Source organism: Haemaphysalis longicornis, unplaced genomic scaffold (assembly GCF_048455015.1).
Source record: "Haemaphysalis longicornis isolate Haplotype H1 unplaced genomic scaffold, Haemaphysalis longicornis Haplotype H1 scaffold_13, whole genome shotgun sequence".
NCBI lineage: Eukaryota > Metazoa > Arthropoda > Arachnida > Ixodida > Ixodidae > Haemaphysalis > Haemaphysalis longicornis.
The window spans coordinates 19,730,229-19,737,698 of NW_027526233.1; the positions used below are offsets into that span (position 1 = coordinate 19,730,229).

Sequence of the window (7,470 nt, forward strand, 5' to 3'; positions counted from 1 at the left end):
AACAAACGTATAAACCTTTGACAGTATCAGTATATATGTCAGTTACTTTATATGTAGTCCCTTTTGCGTTTAAAAACCTTAAATTTAAGTTATAAACACATTTCAGACTTTGAAAGCATAAAGATAATTACCAATATTACAATACTAACACGATTTTCGCCAAACATAGAGGTGCTGCATTTGGAGTCTGGCAACTATCTCTCACTTTTTGTGTGTTTTTTCATGGCGTTTTGTGCCGAGTGGTCGCTGGCGTACTTCGATCAGTTTTATCTATTTCAAGCTTAAATCTTAGTTATAAAAGCTTTATGGGTGATGTCTACCCTTCCAACCTACGCGTGTGTTGAACATGGGGACCCCGGAAGAACGATCATCGCCGCATAAAATACTGCGCGTCAAAAGTGGATCACATTGCATCTGAACAAAGCGTGTCCCGGAGATGAAGACGACAGTGAAGGAGAATTGTACGTTGGAAACATCGTTTTTGCTCGGGTAAGTACGCATTTTTTATTATTCTGTATTTGGTTGGAACGAGTTCTGGTGTTTATGGGTCAGTAATTCGCTAGACCCCCATCTCGTTTGCTCTGAGAGCCTACGTGAGTTAGTATACTTGTGTGGCGCCCAGTCCACCGTTTCCGCAGATGTCAGCATCAATTTACGCTGAAGGTAGACCTTGGCTACGATGCTCGCGCTGTGGTACACGGCTGCTAATAATTTCACATCACGCAAGGGCGTTTGTTTATGTGTCTCTCAAACAGTGCCTTTGCGGTTGCAGATCGCAGTCGCAATTTCGCGTGAGTGGCACAACGCTGTGATTAGTCCTCCCTCGTGAATACCCGCGGTATAACAAGAAATAACATGAACAGGAGGTTCCCTTGAAGTGCATGTGAAAAAACGTACACTTTATTCCTTGGCTGGCGTCTCGTAGGTGGGTTGAAATCCCCCCCCCCTCCCCTACACGAATTCCGTGCAGTGCGCTTCGCAGCTATTGCGCTCGCGAGACCGGCGACCGTACGCCTCGCGGTCTTCGGGCCGCGAAAAATTCACATACCTGCAAATTGAAGGTGAAATGCGCGCATGTGGCCTCGCAGGGAGTTAGCATAGTCTCGGGGTAGTGGGGGAGATTTGACAATGCCTACGAAACGTCTGCCGATTCCGTCAGAGTAACTCTCGGGAAGTCTGGGGCTTGATATCAGAGGCAAATGTATTGTTTAAATTAGTGCAGAAAATTGGCGAATTCGCAACTTCTCATTTTCGCAAAACCGCAGGCCATACAGAGATTAACAAGAAAGCTGTAGGCACTCACTCACTCGATTTATATTGTAGAATTGAACGTGCAGATACAAGTCAGACATTGAAATGGAGGAGCCTCAACTATCACGCACCAGTTCCGATTGGAAAGCAAGGGATACAGATGAGCTGCTAGCATGCGTTCCCTGCAAATTAGCTCAGCAGTGAGCTTTGCATATATCATGCATACCCCACTCACAGTACCTGCGGGTCTAATACATTCTTACTGTGACCTAAATTTCACTTGGGGTGTTCTGGGAATGTTCTTATTAGTGTCTTGGAGGTTAGTGTCTTTAAACGATTAAAAATCTACTTGATGTAAGCATTTGTGCTTTGTGTGTGCTCTTCTTGTATTTCAGCAAGTGTCAGCACACTCACAGATTATGCACCTGCAGGTGCTGCTGCTGGCTGTCCTGGGTCAGCTGCCTTCCAGTCCAGTTTCAAAGGCTTTGCCAGGGCCTCCCTTCGCCAACCGACACTGCACCTGCTGTACCCAAGTACTGCCTGGCCTTTCGTTCGTGCTCCGTACGCTTTGCCGCCAGGAATGGCCATTCATCCATCACCTGGCCGCTTGGACCGCCCGTTCAGAAGTCAGCGCATTTGCTCGACACATCGGTCCAGGCACTGCTGCCATATCGGTGCACCCACCGATTATGTACTTTCAGGTTAGTTATTGCATGTTGTGGAACCTGCCATGATGTATACCTGCTAGCAGTGCTGTGGCCTCTGATTATTTGAAACATTTTCATGAAGCAGTGCTGTGCGTTTGGAGCGTGTCATTGCTTAGCAGAGATATTGAAGAGAATCTGGGGCCGATGACTAAAGGGCAAGAAGAGAAATTGAATTGACTTTGAAGCAAGTATTCGTGTGTAATCAAGCCAAGCAAACATTTAGGATCTTTCGATATGGTTTTGAACTTGCAATACAAACTGGTCTACTTCAGATCATACTGGTATTAATCATACTATACCGAAAAGTACATCCCGCAGTCTGTAGAATTCCGGCAGCGCTTTTTTCGCAGTCTCTCATGACAGGCACTATTCTCAATACGAAGATAGTCAGGAAGATAGTCGAGGTAGCACCAATCTTTAAATCAGGAGACGGTACTTCACCATTAAATTTCCCTAACAAGCACCATATGCAAGGTCGGGAAACATTTCATCCACTCCCAGGTCGCTAATTATTTATAAAATCACAATATCACATTCGAATATCACCACGGTTTTCACAAGGGTTACTTGAGAAACACAACTTTCAGGATTTGTTCACGATCTACATTGATCTATTGACGCAGGCTTACAAACTGCGGTAGTTTTTCTCGATTTTTCTAAAGCATTCAATCGTATTGCACACCACAGACTACTTCTCAAACTTCACCCTAATGTCCTTACTTGAGTGAAAGATTTTCATTCTTCTCAAATGCAGTTTACTTCTAATAACTATATACTTCTTTTGCTCGTGCCACTTTGTTGTCCCCCCAGGCAGGTTGCTTGGTCCTGGCTATCTTCCATGTTGCATATCCTCCCATGTAGGTCTATTTGCAGATGATGTTGTAATTTATCACTCAATTTCTTTCAACTACTACCGTCGATGCTTTCAATCTGATCTTAACACAATGAACTCCTGGTGCTGCAAATGGCTAATGTCACCTATCTCTAAAACAAAGTGCATGACTTTAACGGTGGCAAGTCTCGAATTGTAAATACTTACTTCATTAACAAAAGCCTGATTACCTCTTGAGACAAAGGTGTTTTGGTAGGCCGGTAGGGTAGGGGGGATTGCATGGTGAATTTCAAAAGGTAGATCGATTGGGAAAATAAGACGTGTGATTAATATTTTCATTTGCACTCCGAAACTCGCTTTATTTCATATTGTTACGAGGGAAACGGGTTTAACCCACTGCAGTGGCTAGGGTGGTGTGCTCTGGAGGTGAATGTTGGTTAGATACCGCTTGGTGTGGCCGCTCTTCAGATGGAGGCAACACGTAAAGACGCCCGTGTTTTTAGATTTCGTTGCGCACAAAAATACCCAGGTGGTCAAAATTCATGCGAAGCCTTCCCCTACAGTGCTCCCCATATCCCAACTGTAGCTTTGGCGTGTTAAACCACAGTTTTTTTTTTCATGTTTTTGATATATTACCAGCTGCTGTAGCAGATGCAACATAAAGGTGAAATTATACAGAATGTTTCCAAGGGGTAAATATAAAGGCCATATTGAAGTGCGTTTATGGGTCTATCTTATAGCAGTAGTGAAAGGTTATATACTCTGGTGCAGGTTAAGAACGGCAATGGATCATGTAGTGTAGTCCAGTGTTTGACGGAATGAGGTAAAAGCAATATTGCAATGATGAAATGTAGGTCACTGACCAAGTCAAGAAAGCCATTTAACGGTTTGGTGCTTGTTCACGGTGAGGATGTGTCGTGGAAAACGAAGCTATATATTGGGCATTACGCGGCGCAATGAGTTTGCATAGATATGGTGCAGATTGCCATCCATTATGTTGATAATGTTGGGCGTCATCTGAAAGATGAGGGACTCGAGCAGTAATCGAGAAGATAGATTGCACTCAGTTGTCAGTAATTCTGTCTTGTTCCAGTCGACCACGTGTCCCGTCCTCTCACAGTGCTCTGCCAGTGGATTTGTTTTTGCATGGCCCTTGTTCACTTCGTTCCAGTGCTGCGTTAATCTTCTGTGCAGATTGCCGGTTTCGTCAATGTACACTGATTTGCATTCAGCGCATGGAATCTAATACACAATACCCGGAAGCTTGGAGCGTGAGAGGGGGTCTTTCACGCTGACAATGTCAGAACGCAGCTTGCTAGTGGGCACATGCACGATGTATGCACTGCGTTTCTTGAAAATGTGTGCGAGAGTTTCACCGATGTGTGGGACGTAGGTAATTGCTGCACGTTTTGATGCAGTCCTTGTCCTGAATATAATGCCTAAAGCATTATATTCAGAAAGAAGCGAAGAGGGCGACTAGCAGGAATCCACATTGACATTAGCAGGCAGAAGCGTCCACAAGGCCTGTGTCAAAACGTGCTGCAATTCTCGTACTACACATCAATCAAGCTTTCGCACGCATTTTCAAGAAACACATTCGTGCACGTGCCCACTAACAATCTATGTTCTGACATTGTCAGCGTGAAAGACCCCCTCTCACGCTTCAAGCTTCCAGGTGTTGTTTATGTTTTGAACAAAAAAAGTGCCATTTAAACGTGACACCTCCTTCCTTGCCGATTTCTGATGCCTGATTGTTAAGTTTGTGGGGATAAGTTTAGCAGATTGCTCACATGTCTGATGTGTATTTGTGCTTGAGCAGTCAAACGCTGATGTTAGCAGTGAAGTAGGTGAAAATTGTATTTTGATTGTAGTTGTGTGCAGATTACCTACATTGTGTTAATTCGTAGAAAAGCAAAATTGAGATAACCCTGCTTACTGTTCCGCATTGCAGCATTTTAATATGCGAACGTTAAGGAGTTCAGCTATTGTTAAAGGTGAAATAAACAGTGGTACAAAAAGAAGAGCATCTACTAAACAGAAATATCTTCACAATCGCAGGATGCCAACGGTCCGCCTACCAACTTGTGTCCTGCATCGTTTCTGCTGGCTGGAGTGGCTCATGGAGCATTTTCCCGCTTCTCAAAGTTTGTGGCCAAGCGCTCCTCCAAGTGAAAGATGCCGCAGAGGGATCTTTTGTTTTAATACCACAATTTCACATGCTCAGCAGCAAATTTACTCGTAAGGCTTTTTAAATATTCATCACCCAAGAGGGCATGTTACCTTCGTCTTCGGTGGAATGTGTCTGCACTCAGGTTCTTTGTGACAGAAACAAGTGGACCACGTCGTGAGAGTCATTGAGGCCTTGTTGATTGTGCATGCTTCTGATATGACATTTTCATTCGGCTGAATACTTTCCAAATAGTATTACGATTTGTGAACAAATTATGGTAAAAGTCATGATTAGTTGTACTACAGTGCAGGAAGGAAATGCCAACATACGTTTTAAGCGCCTCTGATATTTCAGATCGTTGGCTGGTGAGCAATAAAACAAAACTGAAATTTTTTAAAGTAAAATCAAATATTCGTTGTCACCAGTGCATGACCATAGTAAAAGCTATCTAGTCACCAAATTTAGAATTAGACACGAAATGCCAAGAAAAATAGGGAAATAAACTAGACAGCTCGCTACAATAAACCAATTCGTAAAATTCCTCAATGTCTATCAAGTGATGATTCAGGCGGGTTAGTTAGCGGGTTAGTTAAGTGGGTTTACACACCCAACTTGCAGGGCAGCACATGAGCTCTCAATATTAACATGTTTTTAGTGAAGACCGTCTTCCTTCATTAAGCTGCTTTGCACATTGATGCCAGTCTGATAAATGTAGTGCTGAATTTTTCTTATGATCAATCTTTGTATGGGAACCATATATTTTTATATGATGTCGCTGTGTATTTCTGAAACTGTATCTAATCACTAATTCTAATTTGTTGTGGTCAGGTTTTTTCAACTAATTCGTAGCTTTTTTTAACAATTATGGTGTATTTTGTGTGCCTAAAGGAATGCCTCATTGCATGTTTAGCCTATGTAGTGTTGAAAGCGGAGATTTTGCTTCAAAGTGGAATGTCGGGCTAGCAACAAGGTACTTCGCGTGCTGCTCACTTTCATTCATGCCATTATTTTTTATATTATCATTTAAAATTAAAAGCCAACCAATTTGCTGTCGTTTTACTTTTGTCACCTACTTTATACTTTCTTTTTTTCAACTTTCGGTAAGGATTGACTATCCATATTTTTATGATACTAAGGCGTTGGAGTGGGCTAGCTGGTACATGTTTGACTGGATGAAAAACCATAGGAAAACCCAGAACACATAAGAGAACGACGGGACAAACTTGTGCCGTCATTCTGTTTTAACTGTTTCCTGTGTTTACCACTGGTTTTTTATGCATTCAAACATTTTTTATGAGTTTGTTGAACAGTGCTTAGTTTAGGTGCTCAAACAATTTTTGGCTGCGAAGGCTCCCTGTAGCATTTATATAAGTGCGCTCTGCTTTTTTTTGAGCCAATGCCCCATCACCAGTCTTCATGAGGTGGTCTTTTGTAGAAATGAAGTTGAAATAAATATTTGTTTGCATTGCTTTACATGTTTTGAAAGAATTTCTTGTTCATTCTTGTTTCTTTCAACCCCGTTTCGGAATCCTGCTTAAGGCATTTCCTCTGTTATTTTTTTCAGAACCAGTAAGGGTGCTCATTCGGTTCTTGCTGAAGCAGCAGTATCCATACTTCACGTGAGCTCTGAACACACAGTAATTATGGTATGAAACATTATACCAGTATAAGCTTGCTTTGTAGACGTCATTGTAGATGTCAAAGCTCTTGACAGTGTAGTCCAATGTCTGGTGTAACGGGCAATGTCTACAACTTGTAAAAATTAATTTTGTGGCTATATAGTTTAGAATATTTTAAAATGCACGTCAACTACTATTTAGAATCGTGGTCTAAATTGGCAGCCATTTTCCTGGTGGATACAGAAAGTGAAAAAGTGCATGTGTAGAGATTTCAGTGCACCTTAAATGTCCCAAATTTGCTAAAGCTAATCCAAAGCCCTCCTTGTGGTGCACTTCATATCCCATGTACAGTTTTGCGTAAAAACAGCTATAAATTTATGATCAATTTAAACTTATTTTAATGTTTTTAAATGCAAATATTCTCAGTTTAAGCTGCCATATTTAGAGTAAAATATTTTGTAACAATTATATAGCTACCAAAGGTTTACAGAAAAGCTTTTTGCTTTTGGTTATGCACCTTCTTATCAAAAGAAAAATGTTAAGAAAGGCAGAAGAAACCCAAATATGGAAATTAGGAAACCCTAAAGCTGTGGATAGAGTGCATGTTTTGTAGAGAATCTTTTGCTGATTTCAGTTCTAGTCAACTCTAAAAAAGTCTATCGAAGTAGAATGCTTACCGTGAGGCACCTCGTAATACTAGCCAAATATAATGGGCCCTGGCTGTTGGCTTTTCATTTGCAACAGTGACAAATGACCCCACATCCTCCGGCAGGGACATAATGCAAGGCACCATGTACAAGCTAGCCTCATGATAAAATAATGTTTTCTGAACAATGACATTACATTTAAACCATGGGCTTCACCATGGAACTTGTATGCATTGTTCTGTGA

The 7,470-nt window shown here is 41.8% G+C and overlaps 1 long non-coding RNA gene across 1 annotated transcript; it reads left to right on the forward strand.

The window, feature by feature from the left end:
• Positions 1-269: 269 nt before the first annotated feature.
• Positions 270-6,279, forward strand: LOC144164014 (uncharacterized). Its single transcript, XR_013320997.1, has 3 exons — positions 270-489; positions 1,683-1,952; positions 4,849-6,279. It is a non-coding gene; the product is annotated as an uncharacterized LOC144164014 (long non-coding RNA).
• Positions 6,280-7,470: the final 1,191 nt, after the last annotated feature.